Source organism: Anser anser (assembly GCF_964211835.1).
Source record: "Anser anser genome assembly, contig: HAP1_SCAFFOLD_151, whole genome shotgun sequence".
Taxonomy (NCBI): domain Eukaryota; kingdom Metazoa; phylum Chordata; class Aves; order Anseriformes; family Anatidae; genus Anser; species Anser anser.
In genome coordinates this window covers 186,841-211,983 of record NW_028153587.1, presented here as the reverse complement: position 1 = coordinate 211,983, position 25,143 = coordinate 186,841, and the positions used below count along the sequence as shown (strand labels likewise).

The window sequence follows — 25,143 nt, the reverse complement described above, 5'->3', positions numbered from 1 at the left end:
AAGCTGTCTAGGTTTAATACATATCAAAAGCTCACTTGATATAGTGATTCATTTTTATTTTCTGTTATAAATTATTTTACTAACAGCTTAGCGATATAATTAAATTTTAGCATTACCAACTCTGGAATCTTCTCCTTGATCTTTTCATTGTGTTAATATTTTGCTGTTTTTTGAATGCTTTTGCATGTTTCTGAGGGAAGGGAGAATGTCTCAATATATACCTAGCTTCAGTGAATATCAATAACAAATTTCAATTAATTCAGACTTCCTATTCGAAAGAACGTCTGTGAATGTATTTACTTCTCAGAATTTAGAGTGAACTCTTGTCTGTATTGAATTCCAAATTTAAATTATTTTTGAGATTAGTGGAGCCCAATTATCACCTTACAAACACTGTTTTAATCTGTTTTTGGTGCTTTGATAGACGATACAGTTTTTGTATTTAATGTATTTTTGATTAAGAAAGCCAAAATACATGATTACTATTGCAGAATAATGCTGCCCTTTTGACTGACTTCATGTGGCAGTTTTGTTATAAATGCTTGGTTGAAACTTGATTTAATTTTTTAACCTTTTGATTAGCAAATACCTTTTCCTTTCCCCTTTTTCTTTTTTTTTTTTTGTCCCTTTATTTCCTTGTCCCCTCTTTTTCCCCTTTTTCTCCTTCTGCTTCTCTTTCTTATATTTGTATTTATGTTATACATGTATATATACTACTTTGGTAATCTGATTAACTAAAAAATTGTTGTAAATGAGGTTTGCTGTGATTTTGTGCCTAATTACTTTTCCTTGTGTACCCATCAGTACTCTTTCTGTGCTTATCTGTTTTTATCATTACTTTGTCAGACTGATGAAACACCATATCACAGAGGCACGTAGATGTATTTCCCTAATAAAGGGTTATAATCGTGGATGGCTGCTGCAGTTGTGATCACGCAGTCAGTAATCAAGCTCTTTGAGGAGGGCTTGGTAGGGAACACCTTGAGTGGCTCTTGACATGCTGAATTGGTCATGGGGTCACTCCTCCTAAGTGGGAACTGCCCACTTGCTGGCCTTTGTCAACAGGAAAATGCCAAGCAAGCAGGGTTCCCATAAAAAGAACATTATAAACTTTTGGAAAGTAAAAAGAAAGCCTTCTTTTTTTTCTTTTTCTTTTTTTTTTTTTTGTCCCTTTTGTTAGTTTTTTGTTCTTTTATAAGATGGGTAGTATTGAAATTTTAGTAAGTGGCACTTTCATTACTTTCTACATCCTCTTTTTTTTTTTTTTTTTTTCCTCTGTGTTGACAGGGTAGAGACAGAAAGGTTTGTCGTGTTCTTTGGGTAAGTGCGGTGAACTGTTTTCTGTCCTCAGTGAATCAATGCTTTGTTTTAGAAGTGGTTGGTTTGGACAGAAACTGTCTTTATCATTTCTTTCCCCCCCAAGAATCACGTCTCTGCATCTCTTCAGACAACGCATGCTTCCCCTTTGGTGTTTCGTTTGATGGCATGGGGTTCTTGCTTGAAGGCATTTCTTTATGTAGGATCTGTGAATGATGAAAGTTATGAATGCATGGCTCAGTGTTTGATATTTGAGTGTTTCATGGAATAATGAATTAATTGTTTTAAACTGCTACAAATACAGTTTGCCCCAACTAAATGGCTGAACTGATTAGAGTTACAGAGTAATTTTCTCTAGTCAAAGACAAGGAAAGTTATCTTGATTTAGACTAACATGCATATAATTTATATAACACAGGTTATTTTTTCTACCGACTTTTTTTTTTTTTTAAACATGTAACAAACATGAGCACGTTACTCTATTAAATAGGTATTACCTATTTTGCATCCTGTACCCTGTCCTGTAGACTGTGCTACAACAATGCTAAGTTGTTTTTGTGTGTGTAGGTTCCAGTTACTTAAAACGTGCTTCTGGACACAGTTCTGGGCCTGATTTCAAAAACTGGATATAATAGATCACATTTCTTCATGAAATAGTGTTTGATAAAGTCTAGGTTGTAGCACAGTGAAAGCACAAAAATATGTACAGTATGCAGGACCACGATTTCATTGAAAAATACAATACTGACAGGAAACGTGAAAGATGCAAAGGAATCTAAGTACCTAAAACTACATGTAATAAATCATATGCAGACCATCAATCTGAAGGTGTATTCTTGATGCATCCTGCAATAGTGCTTCTCTGGAATTTTTAATATAAGAAATTTAAAATGATGAAAATTACTGCTTCTGAGGAAAGGCAAGCAAGTAATATGCAAGGTTCATTACTGTTATCAGATACTGCCCATTCCTGTCACAGAGTACGATCAAGATGGTGTAGGAGAAGCCCAGAGAGAGAAATCCTTTACTGAGAGGAATCTGAAGTATGCGTATTTGGTCAACGTACTTCATTCTTGCACCATTCAGCATGTGCTTTAAAGGAGTAATGAGAAAGGGGAATGAGTCTGAGCTACTGAGAGCAGGTCCAACATTTTGTAGAGTCAGACAGGGATCCTACAGGTAGTCTCCACATCTACAGAAGGCAGGCTAACACAGAGCTGAGGATGAAATCCATGGTATCGAGGGTCAAATTTCTGCCTCTTTATGTCAGTAGTAAACTTTGACAAACAAAGCAATAATGGAAATTTATGCTTTTCAGTGTAATCTCAGCATAGGTGATTTTGGAATTTCCTTTATACCTTGATCCAAGTACAAAGTAGTTCTGAATTTAACTAACTTTTTTTTTTTTTTTTTCCTGGCACTATTCTGTTTCTTTTCCTGTGTGTTGTGTGCATGTGTTATCAAAAACAGACAGACAAACAACAGAGTTACTAGCTATAAAAAGCTAATCAGAAACAAACAAACAAAAAGTTACTTCAGAGGCAATTATTTATTTTATTTATTTATTTATTTATTTTTTACGAATGGATAAAACATTCTGATGTTGTATCATTCTTAACTTGTTTTAATCCTTGTAGGTAACTGTTGGCTTTCATAATTTATTCATAAAATTTGTCAATATCCTGATCTCCTCTGTATGGATTTGCTAAACAGAGTTGCAACTTGAAAAAAACCTCTTACCTTCCTTTCTCAGGGTCAGTGTGGAAAATCAGATACTGAAATACGGGTTTACTACTTGTGAAATTACAATTTTGGAAAACGATGATCCTGGAGGAGTGTTCGAATTTTCTTCCTCTTCCAGAGGTCCCTACAGCATCAAGGTAGCTATCCGAGTAACGTCACTTAAACATTACAGACGACTTAGTTCTAACAGAGTGCTAGAAAAAGATTAATTTTATTTTTTTGCAGGAAGGGGAGTCTGTTGAGCTGCAGATTGTTCGCACTAGAGGAAGCCTCATCAGACAGTTTCTGCGCTACACTGTAGAACCAAGAGATAATAATGAGTTTTATGGAAGCACAGGAATTCTGGAGTTTAAGCCTGGTGAAAAAGAGATCATAATTACTCTACTGACAAGGATGGATGGGATTCCAGAGGTAAGAATTAATATTTTTCTCTCTTTAAATTGCATTCACATACATATTTGTTTGTCACTTACTAAAATATAGATGGTTTCACCTGTAAATACCAGCAATTTTTCTGTAACATTTGAAGGCTTTCTTTTTCTTAAGTGTGAGAAATAGATAGAGGAGGAGTGACTGAAAGGCCTATAAGATAGTCAAGCACCATATGAAAGCACTTTATATCAATACAAATCAGGTCTTGTCAGTCTTGCCTGAATATTCATTTCTCTGATATCTCTATTGTTTTGTAATCCCAGAAATCTGCACAATTTGAGGCATGTGTCTGTTGCTTTTCTCTTTGCTTTCTGCTTTTCTGTAGCTTGTTCCCTTTCCTGTGCATCAGCCATCCTGGATTCCATCAGGAAGTTTGCAAGGGTTTGATTTTACCACATTTATGTTAACATAAATTTTAGCTGCTGTGATTCAGCATTTTTTGCTGCCTTTACATGCACATTCCTATGCTGTATTTTGCATAAGCAGTTAGTTGTGTTTGTCTGATCCTGCTAATGAGCTGATCTAGGAGTAAGATGTCAGAAAGCCAGCTTTACAAAACATAAAGGTTTTAGGAAGGTTAATAATCTTTTTGTAGGGCCAGGTGGTCATCAGTCATGGATTGAAGGAGGGATGGAGGACCATATGATGAGGAAATCAGGGGATCACAGCAACTCCAACTTCAATTGCATAGGCTGCTGTAGAAATTCAGGTTTCTTTTCCCTACATACTCCAAAGAAAGGAGACATAAGAAGTCTGAACTCCACTACAGAAGCCAGGAACATAAGTTAATCTAGTAAAACTTAGGCACTAAAACAGCGGGTTATTTAATAGTTCCATTCCCAGTTTTTACTAGTTCATCAGCAGGCTGAGATAAAAGTATTTCCCTGCTTACAGCAGTATTATTAGACTAGGTAAGTCATCCTGCTGAAATGCTCAGGCAAAAACATACGAATTGTAGTGTCAGGACTAAAAAATAAGGAGGTCCTTTTATACTCTTCTATCTCCAAGAGTGGCCAAAAGCCACATACATGAGCAGGACATATATAATCACTTTCCTCCAGAATGCCATCCCAGCCTCCAATGGTGGGCAGTCCAAGGATGTCTGGAGTAATGGATGGTATCTTTGGGTGCCTTCAGATTTTCTTTCTGTTAATTGAAGCAGTTACGCTTTGAACGCAGGTAAGGTTTTAGCATCCATGACATTCTGTAGTACTGAACACCATTGTTTAATTGAATTGTATGTGAAGAACCAGTTCATGTGTGTTTCTTTACTGCTAACCACCAGCCAGTTTCACTGAGTTCTCCCCAGTGTAGAGTAATGCTGTTTTCTAGATAGATAAATGCAATATTTTTTTCTAATGTTCTCTGATACTTTTTTGAAAGTACCATGTCCCATTAGATTAATAAAGCCAGTTGATCAATTCTTTCTAAATTAGCATGCTGTCCATGGTTTAAAAATCTTTGCTTTACCTGTTACAAAGCCAGGAATCTTAAGAAGTCTTGGAGGAAAGAAAATTTACATTTCAGAGTGTGTTACAAACATTACTTGTGAAATTATGCGATTCTAAATTAAGTACACAAAATAAGTCCCTGCTTATAATAATAATAGACTTTTGGAGAAACTGATGCTTTTAGAGATAGAAAGTTCTAACAATTTCCTTTATTTGATAGCATTATACAAACGTTTATTGCATGTAGAATGTGTGTGATTTCATTTTAAGTTTGTATCCCTTTCTGCCTGATGGGGGACTGTGGACTATAGACCATTTTGTTTTTGATGTGGATGTTGAATATGTATTTTTGTTCTGACTGAGTTTCCCTCTTCTAGCTGGATGAGCTATATTCTGTGGTACTTAGTGGCTACAGTGAAATGCCAGGCAAGTTGGGGAATGCCACAATGGTCAATATAACCATTTTGAAGAATGATGATCCACATGGTATCATTCAGTTTCTACCTTACGAACTAACAGTAACAATAAGTGAAAGCAAAGGAGAAGTCATCCATACCGGTAATTCCTTTTTATTAGAGTTACTTCTTTATCTGCTGTCTGCTTCTGCAAGTCTTATTTTCCCTGTTCTAGGATAACAGAAGTCTAGGAGACTTCTTACTAAAATCTCCACTCAGGACTTTACAGATTGGTACAATGCCAAGCAAGATGAGCAGCGGAGAGTGAAGTGGAGAAGTATGGGTGTGGAAAAACAGAGGGATTAACTGAGTAAAAAGGATTGCTAGAGAATTTTCCAGACAGGAGGGATGGAGTACTGATGTATGTGCAAAGTGCAACGTGGAGGTAGTAGCTCTGTTTGTGGAGAATGAAGAATGGGGTGTTATATAAGAGAAACATAGAGTTAAATCTTCCTATGGGTGATTTTAATTGATCTATTCAGTTATCAATTACTTTTACAGGCAAGAATTAACATGTGAAATTAAAGCAGTTTGCACTGCTTTAGTAATCTGTCTTTGTGTGTCCTTTTCTGTAGCACTCCAACATGTTACTGGTTTCATAAGAAGTGAAATTGGTTATTATTGTATTTCCTTTTTCTCAGTTTCAGATGTTTCAGATGTTCCTTTTTGATTTCTGTTGCTCTGAATATGCACACTGACTCTGTTTATGTTTTTTAGCTGTTTACAGAGTTGTAAGAAATCAAGGAAACTATGGAAATGTTAGTGTGTCTTGGGTTGTTGATCCAGCATGTACCAATGACGTCTATCCAGAGCAAGGGACTATTTTATTTGATAATCTGGAGTTTTCAAAAAATATCACCATTTACTCACTGCCAGATGAGGTAAACACTTTTACAGTGTTTTGGGGTGAGAATATGGGACAAAGAGTAAGTACTAAAACATTAGAGTATAAGGAGAAAAAAGGAATGTGTGTTTCTCAAGAGCCTAATAACTTGTAGGAAATATCAAAATACTTGGGTAGAACTGAGATAATGTCTGCAAATCATAGAGAAATTTCAGAAGCTGTGCATACCTCTAAACAAAAAAGGTAGAAGCTGAGAGTAATTGTACTGTGGTAAAGTTATAGGAAAGTTTGACTGAAACTCGTATCTTGATAACTGGAATCCTAATTTCAATCCTAATCCTATATGCTGATAAATTTGAAGTAATATAAGAAAGATTACACCTAATGATAAATAAATAAAGCTGTAAAAAAAACTACATGTATCAGAAACATAAAACTGGAAGGTAACTTTTGGGTCATCTGTGCAAGATAAAGAGGAAGGGACTTACTTACAAAAACTGTAGATGGATGATAATTTCTGTATAACTGTATGAATTATCATCCCTCTTGAGACACATAAGGACTGACAAATAAAAACAACACTCAGAAATCTCTGGCTTATTAATCCCCCTAACTTTTCATTTTAAATTCTTCAGTGTTTTGTATGCTAGAAATTAATGTCTTAATACTTTCAGGTGCCTGAAGAGGAGGAAGTATTCACCATCAGTTTATTCAATGCTACCGGTGGAGCCAGGCTGGGCAATGTAACCACTGCAATTTTACAAATAACAAAGAATGATGATCCCATTTATTTTGCAGGTTAGATATTATTGTTTATAAATGTGGAATACATACACTACCTAAAACGGATTTTTTTCACAAACCAGATCATTGCGAAATCGTAATCCCAAAAGAGCAAGTGGAAAAGCTCCCCAAACTTTTTTTTTTTTTTGTATTTAATTTATATTTGTTTCCTTCAGAACCTTCCCATTTTTTTGTGTGTGTCATTTTTCTCTTTGTTGATGTTGAGATCAGTTAGGAGGCAAGGTACAAAATATTCTCTCGTACCTGAATTATTTCCTACCTTTATCACATACATCTTATTGTTTCATTGAAGAGGAAGATCCTACTAGAGAGAATTAAGAAAACAGAGCAAATGCAAGCAACTCAGGCTTGAACTCAGACAGATTTGTTGCTTTTGTATTTTCAGAACCTGTGACAGTGAGTGTTCAAGAAGGAAGTGTTGCAAACTTTACAGTCCTAAGGAATGGATCTGCTGATGTCGCTGTTGTTGTCCAGTATATTACTGTTAATGGAGATGCAGCAGCTGAAGAGGGAGACTTTGTTCCCAGTGGAAAGAACAGTGTCATTTTGTTTGATGTTGGAGAAAGGGAGCAGAATTTATCTGTGTATATCAACGATGATGATACCCCTGAAACTGATGAAACATTTTATATTATCCTTTTCAATTCTACAGGTAAGTCTTCCTTTTTTTTTTTTTTTTTTTTTGCTGGCAATTTCTTAGTATCTTGGTCTTATCATAAAGCAATATTTAAATGCCAAGAATTATACGAATAATGTTTGCTTCAAGATTTTTATACAATAAATGCATACTGTGTTTGAATTTTCATCCTTAATTATTTTATTGGAAACAAAAATCAAATGATAGAGTTGATACTTTGCCTGCAAAAACAACTGGAGTGAAAGTCCCTTTTCAAATATAAATGCTCCAAATTAGATGGACTTCAATACAAAAACACAAAGCAAAAAAAAAAAAAACAAAATTTAGTACCCAACAGTCTTAGGAAAAGAGGTATTCTTTTAGTTATTTTTTTCATGCTCCAGAGTGTATTACAAAACTACATGATTTTTGTAAAAACAAACAGAACTGCCATATTTTGGAGGAAGGGTATGTAATTGCTCTATTTTATTAGTAGCGAAAAGTATGCATACATTTTTTTCACTCTGAGACTATAGTTTTAAAAGGCTTAATTTGCAGAAAAATATATGTCACAATTTACCCAGGGGACCACCTCTAAAGAAAGGATTTATTACCTTAGAAATAACGTATTTTTGTTTATTTATTTATTTTTCAAAGTTTACACTTAAAAAGGAATGACCAAAATTATTCAGCCCATTCCTCACGTTTTTGAAATACATATCTTTTAGAATAAATTATCACTGTTATGTAATATACATGAGAAAATAAAAGTGAAGTATAAGAAATTCATAATTTTTCCAGAGCCCTAAGTATTTAATAAAGACCCTCCCCACACCTAGCTCCAACAAAACTCATGGTGTTGTGGGAGAGTCATTTGCAATTGTGTTATCAAATTTTAATTTACTGCCCTTCATTTTTTACTGTTCTCTAGTTGAGAGGTAATAACAGGCTCTGAATCTGCTGCAAATCTTTGCAATGCAAAGCAAAGCTGTATTGAATCAGCCATTGAAACCTGAGGGGCTGTAATTTAATAAAGCAAAGAAAGATGATGGCAATTAACCATCAGACTATACCTTCAGATTGTGTGACACGTTCTCAAAGTAAAATACCTACCAGGTATTCAATTCAAGATTAGGAAACCTAAAATTAGATTTCTTCATCTGTAAGCACGCTAAGCATCTTAGTTCTCATTACAGTCTCTGATGGTCTTAGTCTTTAGCAGTCGATAAGACTGAAGTGATTGAGGTCATGCTACAGTGGACACCCTGCGGCTGGCCTGTGAGTTTCTCACAAGGCAGCATTGATCTTGAGTTGAATCCTTCCCTGAACATTGGTAGCAGGCAGCCAGAGGTTGACAGGGAAAGCAGTAATTTGAGTATAAGGCAGCTAAGCTATTTCCCAAGGTCGGCTGGTATTCACTGTAGTACCCAGGTCTCTTATAAAATATCAGACTAGGGAAAGGATTAGACAAAACCATTCTTCTTCCTTCATAAGTTTTCTCTTTTGTTGTCTCTTTCTACTTTAATAACTTTCTTCAGGATCTACTGGTAGCTCCCAATACTACCCCATTGGGAACATATCATGGCTTTTCTCCTAGCACATGGGGAATGGGTATCCATAGCCTCCTTTTTCCTCTAAAATGAGCATCATATAGTTTTACAGCCATTCTAGAATCACTAAGAATAAAGAATATTTCTATACATATTCCTGAAAGCAAAAGTTGGTTTTCTTTCTATGATTGGTTACATACAGTGGCCTTGACTGTTCTGAAATTTTTTTGGGGACTGTTGTTCCTGAGAGAAAATACAAATAGAGGTATATGAAGTTAGAGGAATAAGCACATTGTTTAACGTGGAACAAAATTTAGTCGGACACTTTCAAAGAAGACAAAAAATGGGGTGGGTGTGGACACATTATGTTCATCTATGGACAATGCAATGGAGTTAGAATTAACATCCCTTAATATTTACCTGTACTAATATGCACACTGAAATCCTGCTAGCTTCCCATCTACATAATAAGAATCTTATGTTTCTTCCTTTTAGATATTCTTTGATATGGGAGTGAATAAACTCTTAGACATTGCTCATAGCTTGTATTTAGTTTAAATGCAATACTTTTCTTCTAGGTCTAAAGAAGGTCGGGGCTCTCTGAATACCTTACTCTTTTATTCTGTACCTCTGAATATCTTATTCTTTTGACTTGTCCAGATGATCAAACAGAAAATGTTACCTCACATAACAACTACATGCAAGGATACTGTGTAGTAAGAATCACATCTTCTCAGTTCATGTCATTTTTCCTGAAAATCTTACGTCTTGCTCTCTGGATGGTACACTACTTAAATACTTTTACTCTGATTTGCCTGCTGCTGAATACCTCAAATTCTGTTTTTCACTGACTTTTATAATTGTCCTTTTCTTTGTATAAAAGCAATTGTAGTGAGTAGAAAACATAATTGGATTTAGAGTTACCTACATTTCTGATTCCAATTTTAATAATAATAATTGTCCTCTTTTTTAGGAGATACAGTTATCTTTAAGGCTGGAATGGCAACAGTTATTATTGAAGCAAATGATGATCCTAATGGAATTTTCTCTTTGGAACCTTTAGAGAAGCCAGTTGAAGAAGGCAAAAGTAACATTTTTTGGTAAGTAACGTTTAAAGAATATCTTTGCACTCTTTTGGAACTGGTGTATGTGGTACTTTATAAATAGCACTTTGATTAAATCAAATGCACAAGTGTGCATTGATAGAAGTGCACTATAGAAAAACAGTTTTACAAAATTTTGGATTAAATGATTTGTAATGTGTTGAAGACATCACCTGTAATACTATGGAGTACACAGTAAATATTAAAAAGTGCACAGAAGCTCATGTTGAAATGTAACTAAATAAGACTTCAGCATTGATGTTCTGTTATAATCTCAGGAACCTGTAGATACAGAAAAATCTGAATGATTGAGCACAATATAACCTAGGCTGACAGAAAAAGAAAAAAAACCACTCAACAAATAGCTAAATAAAACTGTGTGGCACTAGGTGGCTTTTTGTACCCATCTTTGAAATTTTCAACTGCAAACTACTGTATTCTTTCTTTCTGTTTTTGTATTTTTTTTTTTCTTTTATCTGTTAATTACAGATTGAAATCTATACTTAAAGTCCGGATGTGACACTCTTCATTAGTCTGACCTTTGAAAGTATTTTCCTTTGTGCCACCATGATATATTGAAGAATTAGCAGGGTTAAAAATTGAATGCACTTGGCATCTCGCCTTGTTACATTCATTTCATAAATTTACTATGGGGTTTTAATTGGATGAAAAAATGATTTTTCGTTAAGAAATCTTGAGACAGGCTGTAAAGAGAAGTTAGGTCACAATAAATGCGATAGTGCAAATAGTTAGGGAAGAGGTTCTTCTTGCATTTAAAAAATCATCCTTTTTTTTTTGTCTGTTTGTTTTAAAGCCTTGAAGCAGATGCTTATGGCTGTGAATTGGTTCTTTATGCTTGTGTCAATACATCTGAAATATGAATAGTCTCAAGAAAAGAGGATATTAAGTTCATTGTGTGTTTGTTGTTGTGCTGTTCACTGTTTTGGGCTTTGTTGTTTTTTTGTCCTTTATAGTCTAATCTGCAGGATAATTTTTGTGGATTTGGTGGTGTTAAGAATATTGTTTTGATGTAAACATGCTTATATACAGGTGCTTTATGGAATTATAGGATACCAAGATCTCCAACATCTGAGGAACCTGCTCAGTCATCATTGATAAAATATATTTACTAGGGATCTGTCTCTTCCATACTGTCACTACTTTGACAGTTGTGTAGCATATAAAAAAGTGGTCAAAGTAGCATGTAACCAAACCACCGAAAACACAGAGGTTTTAATGAGGTAATTGGAGTTAGTGCAGCAGCGCTACACAGCTGGGATAGAGCACCCTGGTTAACGCCACAGAAGAAAAACCTTTGGAAGCAGAAACAACGTAAATGTGTTGCTGTGGCTGGACTAGTTTAGCTGAACTAATTCTTCAACCTGATATAATCTATTTATAAGGCATTTTATGTCACCGTGCAAACCGACAGAAGCAAACTTCCTGTATGTAAGCGCACTCTTAATAAAGGCACTGTATGGGTCACTTTTTATTTGTAGTGCCTTTTTGAAATTAGTGTAATTGTGTTAGCAGATAGTTACCAAAAAAAAAAAAATCTTTTCATTTACTACGTTCTTAATCACAAATAACAGTAGATTTCTGAAAGCCGTAGAATGTAATTCTAATTTAATACAAGTGTAAGAAAAAGTTTAAGTAGACTTGATGACTGAAAGGAGAAACGTTTGTGGTTAAATGTAGATGATTCTCTTTCCTGTCTAAGAGTGTCCAAGTATATTAATTTTTAATGTTAACTTTCTGAACTATTATGCATTCATATTTATTATTATAAATTGGAATTACAAGACACAGTGATGTGTAGCTTCACAGTAGTATTCTGCATGGACCTGCGTATGCTACTTCTGTTTTCTAAAGTACGTATTCCGGGAGTAGAATTGTACTGCAAACGTGGTTGCCTTTAAAAGGAAGGCTTCATGGAACAGTTGTAGTATATTAGTATTTTACTTTATATTACATAGTATATTACTTCTTACTGTAAGGAAGATTACAGTAAAAGGAGTCTCCACATTTTCCTTTTCTACTCAACGCTGATGCATGCCTGCCAGGACTCTCATTCTTTCTGTATCACTGAACAGGATTTTGAGACACAGAGGACACTTCGGCAATGTTTCTTTGACCTGGCAGTTGTTTGATAATAACTCTGCACTGAAGCCAGGAGAAGAATTCTATGAAACTTATGGGACTGTGTGCTTCATGGATGGTGAAAGGTCGAAGTCAATAACACTACGTGCCATTTCAGATAGAATTCCTGAATTCAATGAATTTTACATTCTAAAGTTGGTGAATGCTTCAGGTATTGTCTTCCATATCACCATTTCCTTCATATCTGGTAGAAAAGAGTTATGTTTAATCAATCAAAAAGAAACCAACACTAGAAAGAGCATTGCTTTGAATCATGTCTTGATATCCTATGCTTTTCTGGTAAGGTTTTAGGTCTTATTTTTCATTTAATCTTGATTTCCATATATAGAGAGTTACTCAGTTCCCGAATTACTGTTAAACACATTTTGGTGATCTGAACTTTAAAAGGGATGCCTCTTGGTTTTTGAAATTAAGCTTCTTAAAGTTCAGAAGTTTCATTTCAAAAACCAAGAGTTCTGAATTTCAGATACATAGATCTCCATGCACAAAATATAAAACAAAGATACTAACAAAGAAATAACAAAGGTATTAAAGGTTATGTGTGTCTACCATAATAGAGGTTGCTTTTTTGTTTGTTTGTTTCCCTAGAGGAGGTAAAATACTTGTAGTTACCACTTCACATGACTTAAATTACAACTTTAAATTGCTACTGGACACATTTCCTAATCTGGATTAATTCCACTTTAGTACTATTCATGGTCTTCTGTGCTCTGATACAAGTGAAAATGTGTGTTGGCCTTTCCTGTAAGTGAAGTCCATACGGATGTACAAAAGATTTCCTGCTTATAACAGGTAGATCACTGTACACTTTGAACACGGAGATTCTCCATTCACAACATGATCTTCATATCATGAATTCTTACTGTGCAAAGATAGATGACTAACACCAGGACTGGGCAGCAGTTTTAACACACAACTGGTTACTGTTTCTGCAAGGTGTATGTACTTCTGTATCAGAGGCAACAGGCAAGATTTTGCCATTCTCTATTCCTGTAAGTCTTTGAGCAATACAAGAATTGAATTTGGCCCCCATGCTTATCAAACGAATCAAAGGTAACCTACCTTATTGGCTAATTAAGAAAAGATGGACCTTGTCATGTTTCACCTGAAAGACATCTGTGTGTTTTACAGCTGAAAAATAGCATGTGGGTTTGTTTTCTACTGAAATTACATCAGCACAGTGTTTTAAGAATAATACAATTAACCTATGTAATTTTCAAGTTAGATCATTTGCTATAAGTCCAGAGGATCTTAAAGGAGGGTTTGAGGTTTTTTTAGAAACTTGTTTTATTAAAAAAAAAAAAAAGTACTTTGAAACTTTTTTCTGAGTGTGTTGTTTAATCATTAACTTTTACTCTAACTTCTATTACGCAGGTGGGTCTCCTGGTCCTGGTGGTCAGTTATCTGAAACCAGTCCTACTGTAACTGTCATGATCCCTTTCAATGATGACCCTTTTGGAGTGTTTGTTATAGATCCAGAGAGCCAGGACAGAGAGATAGTGGAAGATACTCTTTCTGAAGATGACCTTTCCTATATTACGGACTTCACCATCTGGAGACAGCAAGGCACCTTTGGTGTTGTCCGACTAGGTTGGGAAATACTGTCTAGTACCTTCCAAGCTGGACTGCCATCAATGGTAGATTTCTTGTTGCTTGGATCATTCCCAAGCTCAGTACAATCACAGCCCCACATGAGGCGCCATCACAGTGGAACAGACGCTCTGTATTTCAGTGGAAAAGAGGATGCATTTGGCATTATCGGTCCTGAATACCCATAACAATGGAAATAATGCAGTAACCAATTTTACATTTTCAGCTTGGTTAATTCCTAATGTCAGTACAGATGGCTATATAGTTGAAAAGGATAACGATAATGGGACTTTATATTATGGTGTGAAAATTCAGACAAATGATTCTCATGTTTCTGTAGTGCTTCATTATACAGCATTAGGGTCCAATATGACATACATGGCTAAAACATCAGTCATGAAATACCTGGATGAGAATACTTGGCTTCACGTTCTGATTACTCTGGATGAAAGTATAATTGAATTTTACGTTGATGGAATTCTAGTTCTGGGAGGAATGAAGAGTCTAAAAGGAGAAGCAATTCTTGATGGTGAGCCTTTGCTATTTTTCTCCATATATAAAGCTCTGAAATGCATAGTCTAGCCACTTCAAAGGTGGAAGAAATACACTGAAATGATTATATCTGTTAAGTTAATTGAAAGGAATGGATAAGAATTCTTTGAGGATTTTCAGAAAGCCTATGGAAATTGTGTGAATGTTCTAAAAAATTCAAACTGCTGCGATGTTGAGTGAGAGTAGAGGACTATTAATTGTATGGTGTACTATTTTATTTCTGCTTTTAAAATTCCAGGTTGAAGTTTAAGAAATCAAATTTTCCATTTGTAAAAAGAATAGTACTTCTGCAATTAGTAATTTCCATCACACTTGCAGTACTGTAGCTAAGCTGAGAGGCTGAGAGGTTTTTTTTTTTTCCCTCCCTCGGTTTCTAGAACAAATATATGTGAAATGCAATTATGCTTTTATTGCTAGAAGGATATGTCTGTGCTGTAAATTTTCTTTATTAGTGGGGATGGCGTGTGTCTGGGGATAATGCAATAGTAAGGCAAGTATGTCATCTCTCTCCGTTGAATGTTGGGTAATACACAGTGGTGTGCATAGCAGCCCAGTTTTTCTCAGCATCCTCCACTTTGTGCCCTGGGACTTTTATCAGTTCCTGTGGTTGCTCATCTCTACAACTGCCACTCAGTGTCATATGTATGACAATACACTGAAGAGCACAGCTTTTTTTGTTTGTTTGTTTTCTTTCGTTTTCTGAAAGGCAACTGAAAACAGCTGATGTGTGTGTTTTAGCACAAGAGCATAGCATGGCACAGAATAGGATAGAGTAGGAATGAATATGAGGCAGCTGTGATCCTATAGTTTGGAGACAGAGAAATATAAATGCTGTTGTAAAAAGAGTTTGGAATTTGCATGGAATTACAGTGTGGTGGATGAAATGGATGTCCAGAAGGGTTAATGCAGTAATCATGAGTATCATCAGAATGGATCAGCTGCCCTAGCAGAGGGAAACAAAGTAGGATTTGTTCAGCAAAACAAGGGCTAAAAGGGGTTGCAGTTCTGCTCTGAAAATCTGTGGAGGAAAGAGGGAGCCTCAAGTCTCTAAGACTTATAAAAATGAGGGATGATGATAATGTGCTGCTAGAACTAATAGGATGAAAAACTTGGACAGCATAGGATGGAATTGTTTGGCCTGTGAGGACTTACCTGTAACATTGAGATGAGGCTCAAGGAACCTCCTGATTTTGGATCTCAAGATCAATATGATTCCTCATCCAGGGACAATGAACAGTTTACCATTGGTTTTTAAGAAAAACAGGTAGTCAGTTGCTGACTGTTTCATACAAATACAATAACATGAGAAAAAATTATAATTTCCTTCTCAGGTCCAGGAATAGTAAGAATTGGAGCAGGAATCAACGGCAGCAGTAGGTACACAGGGTTAATGCAGGATGTAAGGCTTTATGAGCGTAAGTTGACACGAGCAGAGATCTATGAACTTCATGCAACTCCTGCAAAAAGTGATGTCCACCCTGTCTCTGGGTATTTGGAGTATTGGCAAGGAGAGACCAATAAATCATTCATCGTGTCTGCAAAGGATGACAAAGAGGAAGAAGGAGAAGAATTATTCATACTAAAGCTCATTTCTGTGCGTGGTGGAGCTCGAATTTCACAAGAAAACACCACAGCAAGATTAAGAATACAGAAAAGTGATAATGCTAATGGTTTATTTGGCTTCACTGGAGCATGTATCCCTGAGGTAAGGTGGTCATAATGGAAATTGTAGGTGATATTTCAGGCACAGAAAGCTAAATGGCAGGACCAAGTGACCTGAACAAACCCTAGATTTTGCAGTGTTTGCTTTTGTGGTTAAGCAAAGTTTTCCTAGGATTTGGAGATGCATATGTTCTGTTAATACAACCTCAGTTCCACTGGGATTTACTATATAATTTTAAAAAACTAAAGAAAAAAATGGTTAAGAAAATTTAGTTTACTATATAAACTGAAGACTAAGGCTTAATTTTTTTTTTCTAGAAAAATATTTTACCTTCACTTCTGTTACATTTGAGTTACCAGTTAAAATGTAAGATTTAATTCTCTGGTTTTTTTTTGAGAATGGATTATTGCAAAGATTTTTATTTTAGTTTTCTGTGTCACATGATGTGTTTGAGATAATTTTACTAGAGATCATGCAATGACAAAGTGTTATGGATTTTTCCACCTTCATTTGCTGTCATAAACTAAGTTATAATTTGCATATGTTTGATGTCAGTTGGTTGATTTAGTAGTGGTTTTTTTTGTTGTTTTAGTTTTAACAGATGAAATCTTTTTTCAGTGGTATCCATTCTATATGCAGAGTGTAAACTTGCTACTTTTTGAGGAGGCTTGAAATAAACATAAATCATTCTTTACTTCTTTAATCAATTATAAGGGGGAATAACATGATAGCTATCTCTACTGGTATTGGATTATTTTGTGGAAAAAAAAATTTAATATAGTTTTCATTTGGGAACTCTTATGAGCTTTAATTACATTCTTTTTTAATCAAAGTGCTTATGATGTTTTTAAAATAACTGTCTTGCCTGAGTGATACTAGTTTTCAGTTTGGTTCAGTTTGCTTATTGTGTGCCTACCATATGCTATGATAATAGATTCCTTCAGGTTCAAGTACCTCTGATACGCTGTGATGCCACAGATCATCAGCCAACCATGAAGAAAAAAAATAATTATATGGCACGGTAATTGTTTTGCACCTATCATATGTCCATTTCACCAGGGAAGTATTAGAGCTCTTAGTGGTGATGCAGGAACACAGCATTTTTTTACCAGTAGTTTAACTGTGCATATCTGTCTACTAGGCAGCTGAAGTCACACACAGTATCTATGCTTTCTTACAAAGCAGCCCTGAAATTTATCTAATGCATAAGATAGCTTTAACCTTTCCAATAACTTTCAGATAAAATTATTTTCTATGTTAATTTTATGAACGTTATTTTCTAAAATAGAAGGTCAGTACCAATTAAAGCTTCATTCCAGAGATGTGACGTTGTCGCTGCAGAAGTCATGTTATCTGTGAAGATACAGAATTGTAAGGAGGACAGTAGAAGAGAAAAATCTGTTTTTCTGAATGATGATGGTATAGTTTATTTCTATCCATAGTGTGTCTGGTTAGAGAAAGTGCTGATCCAAATCTTTCTTTAAATTATTGCTAAGGAAAATTACAATATTGACGTTATTATAAAGCAATAGTTTCATTTGCTTTCGACAGGTACATTTCAAGCATATTGATTCTGTCTCTGACGCATAGTTTTAGGAAAGGGGTTGTGTCCAGGACGAACTGCAGTGTATTGTTATTTGTTACCTTAATAGTCCTCAGGGAGGCATCAGACTTTTGCAGATTCCACTAGGATTGTTCTGATTGGCATCAAGGTCAGTTTCAGCTTCCTAACACTCCAAAAGAGCTGAAAGTAACATGACAGCAATTTTTTACTTGAACATTTGTCTGGCATTAAATATTTTCGTGTTATTTAATGAAATTGCCTTGATTTACTTTGACAGTAATAAACGTTCCAAATTTTTGCTTTCTTCCAGACTGCTGATGAAGGTTCCACTATATCCTGTGTTGTGGAGCGTACAAGGGGAGCCCTAGACTATGTGTATATAAAGTACATTATCTCACAGGTTGATTCCACTGGCATTAATTACTCTGTTACCGATTTTTCTAATAGCAGTGGCACTATCACATTCGTTCCTTGGCAGAGATCAGAGGTAAACCCTACCTTCCTATTAACAATTCATCCTGTCCTTTACAAACCTCCTGGAAAATACCTTCTGAGGGTGCTTGGCTGGTTTGCATACTAGAGAGTGTTTACTTCACATGGCTTTTCTTCTTATTATTTTTTATTTTGTTATTTTATGTTGTTATTTTTTTGTTATATATATATTTTCTTTCTTTCTTTTTTTCCATCCCTGACAACAAGAAAGTGTTATTTGTAGCTCTGTGTATATGTCAGTTCAAAAGTCACCATGTGTGCATGTACATATTAGATATATGTACATATACATAAAAAATATTAACTGTATTTATGTGTATGTGTACATATACTTTAAAAAGTGTAGATAGTCCATGTACTTTCGAAATTGGAAAATGATCAGGTTTGATCTGAGTGTTGTAACTCAAATTTATGTCCACAACAATTAAATAGGCAATAGTAAGATTCATTGCTGTTCTTGCACTCAAGGCTATCCAGGTTCTGTCTCCTTTTAAATTCAAAATCAGAAACAGGAGATTAAAGGTGTTCTTGTAACAATAGCTGTTTTTGAGTCTCCCTGAAATGATTACTGTCTGCTTTAATCTATTCCTCTGCATAAAGTGTGCGAGCAACTGGAACATAAGGAAATTATTCAATATTCTGGCCTTAGAGACACCTGAAATTGGTAATCAGAATTGCATCTCTGAGTTGGGGGAGAGAAAGAGAAATGATACATAAGGGAAGCTTTAGCTGCTTCTGAGAAAGCTTTCTAAAAGTCTTACGAAATTCCTTATCTGAATTAGTTTAAAAAAAAAAAGAAAAAGAAAAAAGAAATACCAGGATACCAGGATACACTGAAGAGTAGGAATTCAAAGCTACAGAGGCCCACAATTAAAAAATTATGTGGGCAGACTGGAGGTCCAAAAGAGGGCCAGAAAGATGATCAAAGAGCTGGAGAACCTGTCCTCTAAGGAAAGACTCAAGGGGTTAGATCTTTTCACCCTTTAGAAGGGGACTTTGATCCCATTATTACAGTACCTAAAGGGCAGCTCCAGAGTTGACAGAGGCTCTCTCTTCTCAAGAAACCACAGGAGAAGACAGAGGGCAAAGAGTACAAAGATAGAGTGGGAGAGGTTTTGTCTTGAAATTTTTTACAACTACTGGAACGACTTCCTTAGGGACAGGGTCGGGTTGTCCCGACCTCAGCATCTGGGCCAGGGCAATCCCAAGCACAAACACAGGCTGGGCAGAGAAAGCACTGAGAGCACCCCTTGGGGGGGGAAGGACCTGGGCGTGGTGGTTGATGAGAAGCTCGACATGAGCCGGCAATGTGTGCTTGCAGCCCAGAAAGCCACCCGTACCCTGGGCTGCACCAACAGCAGCGTGGGCAGCAGGGCGAGGGAGGGGGCGAAGGAGGAAATTCTTCCCTCAGAGGGCGGTGAGGCCCAGGCCCAGGCTGCCCAGAGGAGCTGCGGCTGCCCCATCCCTGGCAGAGCCCAAGGCCAGGCTGGATGGGGCTGAGGGCAGCCTGGGCTGGGGGGAGGTGTCCCTGCCCATGGCAGGGGGTGGCGCTGGGTGGGCTTTAAGGTCCCTTCCAGCCCAAACCAATGTATGGTTCTATGGTAGAATTCCCATCACCAGGGGTGCTTAAGATGCAGTTGAACATGGTGCTGGATTATTTCATCTATTTTTTTTTTTTCCATGAAACATTGAACTTCATCTTTTGATGTCCCATCCAACGTGGGCTGTCCTATGATTAAAATTCTGTGGTAATAAACAGCGTGTGCTAGAAATAGAAATAAAAATAATCTGTTTCAATGAATTCAATCCTGATGTACAGCACAGAATTGTTAAATTTATTTGAAGAAGTGGTGCGGGACCACAGTACTGTAGAAACAACATACACTTTCTATTATTGTTTGTATAATAAGGATGAATTGTGAGTAGAAAATACCATCCTCAGTTTCACTTATATCAGGCTGCAGAAGTCAATGTGGACTCAAATTCGCTGAAGTCATTTGCAGGGATCCCAGTGACTTCACTAGAACTGTGAATCTGGATAATGTGATGACTGGCAAAAGCGTGTGGTATCTGAAAATAGTTCATTCATGTTATAATAGTTTGTTCATTCAGCTTTATTTCTCTGTGAAATGATATTACTGCATTTCATACAATCATATATAGCAGAAATTTCCAAAGCTTTTCTAGCATGGCAACATAGACGAGGCCCACATTACTCTATCTAGTGGCAGAAAATGGCTGATGTAGGCTCTTGCTACACAGCTTACTGGTCCAATTTACTGCATACATACAGAGGAGCTAATGTGCATGGCTCTAAGAAACGGGCTGGTAGCAAGCTGCTCTTCAGGTGGGATATCCTAAGGGACTTTCAACTGACATTTGTAATCTACTCATTACCATGCCTCTAAATATGATCAGCTACTTAAATGTTTTCTATATGTTTGTCCGACCATATCGAAACATAAAGAAAGATGGAATTTTCTGAAGTGAATGTGTTAGCGTGTTTAGAGCAAGGTTATGTTAGTAAATCGTATGATCTGCAGGTCAAAGTGTCAGGTGGTATAATAAGCTCAATTTATTTGCTCTCTAAATTGGATTAATCACTGTAATGTCTCTTCATAAGCATAATTTCAAAAAGATTTTAAAATTTATCAGATATTTCATGTTCAGTACATGGAAATTAAACTCTGCTTTTGTGAAGATATACAAAACCAACCAAACAAGTATTTATTATCACTTATTTATGTAGTTTGAAACAATTCAGAAAATATGCCTTCCATTTCCAGTAGCTTGGAAGCATTGTTTTTGGAAAGCATATTCTAGACATAAAATGTTATCTTAGAAATTAGTTGAATTTATGTGGAGAGCAAAAATAGTGTCCTTTGCTTTCAGAACTATACAGCAGATACAGCTGACTGACTAATCAAAGAATGTTGCATGGTTTGATTTCTCCATGATTTGGTCCTTCTCTAGGTGTTAAATTTGCATGTTATTGATGATGACATTCCGGAGTTAAATGAATATTTCCGTGTGACATTAGTCTCTGCAGTGTCTGGAGATGGGAAACTAGGTTCAACTCCTACCAGTGGAGCAAGTATAGATCCAGAAAAGGAAACTACTGATATCAGCATCAAAGCCAGTGACCACCCATACGGTAACAATGATGGGAATTATAGAGCTTTGTTTCAGATTATTGTGTAGTTCTTTCCAGTCAGATGAAAACTTTGCTTGGTTGTAATAGTTGAGGAAGCAATCTCATATATTCCACTTTATCTGACTTGAATTAATTCATTGTTTATATACATGAATGAATACTGAATTAGTTTTCTTTTATAATTTTACAAAAAGGCCTCAAATCTTCCCTGCCCAAACAAGCAAGGATTCTCTTGTGAGGGCAAATAAAGGCTCTGCATGTAGTTGATCCTGTCCAGGTTTTTCATCAAATGAGAATTCCTGACAATGAGAGTCATTTCTCCATATGTCTTGTACCAGTAAATACGCAAAACCGTGGCCTGTGAGGCTCTTTTGGGAAGAGAAGGTTTTATTATTGTGCTGTGCCTTTTATCAAGACTGACAAGAATATCAGTGAGAGAGGGTAAGGCACACAGCACATCTCTGGAAATAGTGTGATTGAGGCTTAAGGGTATACTGGTATATGTGGTTTTTAATTTCAGAACCATCACAAGATATGTTATCAATCACTTTATTTAAATTGTTTATCATCTTTAAAATTTGTTATGAAAAGCCATGTAAGTAGTAATTCTTGTCTTCCAGGTCTGCTCCAGTTCTCTGTGGGGCCACCTCCTCAGCCAGGTGATAAAATGATTCTTCCAGCCTCTTCTGTGCCCCATATTACTATTAAAGAAGAAGCTGGACACGTCAGATTACTGGTAGTTCGTGCACAAGGCCTTCTTGGAACAGTTCTGGTGGAATACAGAACAGTGCCAGTCACAGCTTTCAGTCCCAAAGATTATCAGGTATGGCAACTGCCAAGGTGGTATAATTGTTTTGGAATTAATTAGAGTTATTTATCGTGGAGATAGCTTTCAGTTTGACTGCTCTAGCCCAGCTATGATTCTTTCACAGAAAGACTACTTTACAAGGTGATGTGGCAAATGGATATGTAATATTCACTTAAAAATATACATCATGTGACTTCTCCATTCTTTTCTCTGCAGTAAGTTGCATTGTCTAGGAAAAGCCTCTGGTTTTGAACTTTTTTTTTTTTTTCTTAACAGAGTTTTCAGTGTAGCAATTTGTGAGTTTTGCTGTTGTTACAGACCATATTATTCAAGTGCATGTACAGGTTAACATTATGCTTGTACATACTGGGATTTGTATATGCCTAGCAAAATAACCTGCATGTATCTGCACTTGCTTGTCCAACTGATCATTTGTGCAGAAAAATAAGAAAAATGTACATGAATGCAGATGCTCACCAGTATGTCAACTTAGATGTCTTCTTCTTTTTTTTTTTCTTTTGTAAAACAGATTTTTCAGATTTTTTTTTTAAAGCTTAAGTGAGGAAAAGTAGATGTTTTGAAAAAGACAAAATGAAGGTTCTGTTTCTTTTTTTTATATGGATGAAAACATTAGACTTGAACAAAAATATGAAGAGCTCTTATATTGCAGGCTGTTGTGGGTACACTGGAATTTCAGCCAGGAGAAAGATACAAGTACATTACTGTTAACATCACTGATAATACTATTCCTGAATTAGAAAAAACGTTTAAAGTGGAGCTGTTGAACCCAGAGGGAGGAGGTAAGGCACATATATCAGTCCCTTAGTTGTATTTTCATGACCTCTACTCGTTCATAAAAATCTTGTCTTTCTTGGCATTATTTTCTATGTTATTTCTGAAAACAAACAAAAAGCACCTCTACATCCCCACCCCCATACAGCTGTCTTTTTTCGTAGGGAAGAACTGTTCCTCAGTTCTTTTCTTAATCCTTGGTGGAAACAACCAGATCCCATAGCAAGTATATTATTACCATGTATTAGGGAAAGTGTATCACTGCCATCTGTTAGGTCATCTAAAGGCAATTGCTGCTTTTCACTTTGTATAACTTCATGGTTGGTAATGAGAACTAAAATAATGCAAAAATATATTAGCAATATGTTGCATTTCAAAAATATGGAATATTTATAAAATATTTAAGGCTAAACAGTCAAAGTGTTGTGTTTTTGTTTGTTTGTTTTGGTTTTTTTTTGTTTTGTTTTGTTTTTTCTTCCACATGAGTGAAATCAGAAGAACTGCAATACATAGGTCAAATGGATTATAGCAGTAATAGGCTGTGGATGTTGAGGGCCATAGGGAGTTTGCTGAGCTGTAGCTGCAGAGGTAGCTCGTAGATAACTGTCTGTAAGAACAAGACAAACACTTGAAAGAATTATTGGTTTGAAGGGCTAGTCTGAAGGGACGGCAAAGCATAGTGGTGCTGCCACATAAACCCCTGAATACCTTACAGATTTTTTTTTCCATTTGAGAAAAATTTTAACGGAGATTGTAAAGCTTGTTGGAGGGAAAAGTAATTAGAAACACTGACAGCCATAAATTGATTTTTTTTTTTTAAACTGATGTTATTTTTTTAAACAATTCGGAAATTGCAAGTGTGGTCCCTTCTGGGAGGATGTATCAGATTTCCTTGAATTAATCCAGCTCTCTGCTATGATTGTATGTGTCTATGGTGCAACATGGTCTCAGTGATTCTTTTGGTAAAGTCTTGAGACTTTTCACGTATTTTGTCTTTTTGGTTGAATAGTTGTTTTGTTAAAAGGAGTCAAACTTTTCTCTTTCAAATTGTTGTGACAGAAAATTTACAACTAACTTTAGTAATCCAGTAACTATATAGCCTTTTTAAAATGAGCCTTCTTTTTGGCCTTTCCAACACAAACACAAAGCTTATGAAGTCCCCATTAGTTAAGTTTTCTGCAGATTTTCCCAACATTTTCACTTTGTGAGAAAATATTAGAATAAGGAGCTTGAGGGACTTTATCGTCTCCCCTACCTTTTTTTTTTTTTTTTTTTTCAATTTAGATTCCTCCATGACAAGCCTCAGTTAGGAGTGAGAAAGGGGAAATACAAAATGGGGACACAAAGAGGGAAAGAGAGGAAAGATGAACTATGTGTATGTGTTTTCTTTCATTCTGACTTCCCATTGCTATTTCCAATGTCATAAATTAAGTAAGAGGTGGCATATGTAAATATTTCAGTCTTTATTAGAACTCCTGTACACTTTCAGAAGCAAAGTTGATACCTTCCTAGAGTGCTTCCCTCTTTTTTTCCTGTTGTCCAGAATAGTTTAAATTTCTCTTTGCTTGCGCTCTGATTTATAAATGTATATATGTGTATATATCTGTATGTCTGTCATCTTAAAGTTGCTGAGCTCTTTAGAAATGATGGCAGTGGTAGTGGTGATGGGAACATGGATTTCTTCCTTCCAACTGTCCATCAGCATGGTAAGCATTTTGGATTAATCTTTATTTCTTTATGCTAACTGTAATATCCCTCATGAACTACACTACTGACACAGTTTATCATAGTGTTATTTTGCTTGTGGTTTGAGATATATCATAGAGTCCTGTCAAAACATTCTTTCCCATTTTAAAAAAGGCTTAATTTCAACAACAGTCAATACTAACCGTAATACAGAAAATAACAGCTTCTCTATCTTCAAAGCTGTATTTTTATAGAACACAATGTAGTTATTCCAGAAGTAGTTAGAAAAATTAGCTTTGTTTGTAAATTTTGTAAAATTTTCTGGAGAGCAAAGAGGAGAGAAACTTTTTAAATTTAAGGTAATTTA

At 35.8% G+C, this 25,143-nt stretch overlaps 1 pseudogene across 1 annotated transcript in view; it reads left to right on the top strand.

The window, feature by feature from the left end:
• LOC310891880 (adhesion G-protein coupled receptor V1-like) overlaps positions 1-25,143 on the top strand; it is a 76,951-nt pseudogene that overhangs the window by 17,994 nt on the left and 33,814 nt on the right. Inside the window, exons 9-24 of the transcript in view lie at positions 1,288-1,320; positions 3,071-3,197; positions 3,286-3,471; positions 5,321-5,501; positions 6,116-6,279; positions 6,917-7,040; positions 7,432-7,698; positions 10,186-10,312; positions 12,409-12,626; positions 13,850-14,594; positions 15,949-16,322; positions 18,155-18,331; positions 21,310-21,490; positions 22,111-22,313; positions 22,969-23,098; positions 24,716-24,796. The product of the transcript in view is annotated as an adhesion G-protein coupled receptor V1-like (transcript). The remainder of the gene's footprint in view (positions 1-1,287; positions 1,321-3,070; positions 3,198-3,285; positions 3,472-5,320; positions 5,502-6,115; positions 6,280-6,916; positions 7,041-7,431; positions 7,699-10,185; positions 10,313-12,408; positions 12,627-13,849; positions 14,595-15,948; positions 16,323-18,154; positions 18,332-21,309; positions 21,491-22,110; positions 22,314-22,968; positions 23,099-24,715; positions 24,797-25,143) is intronic.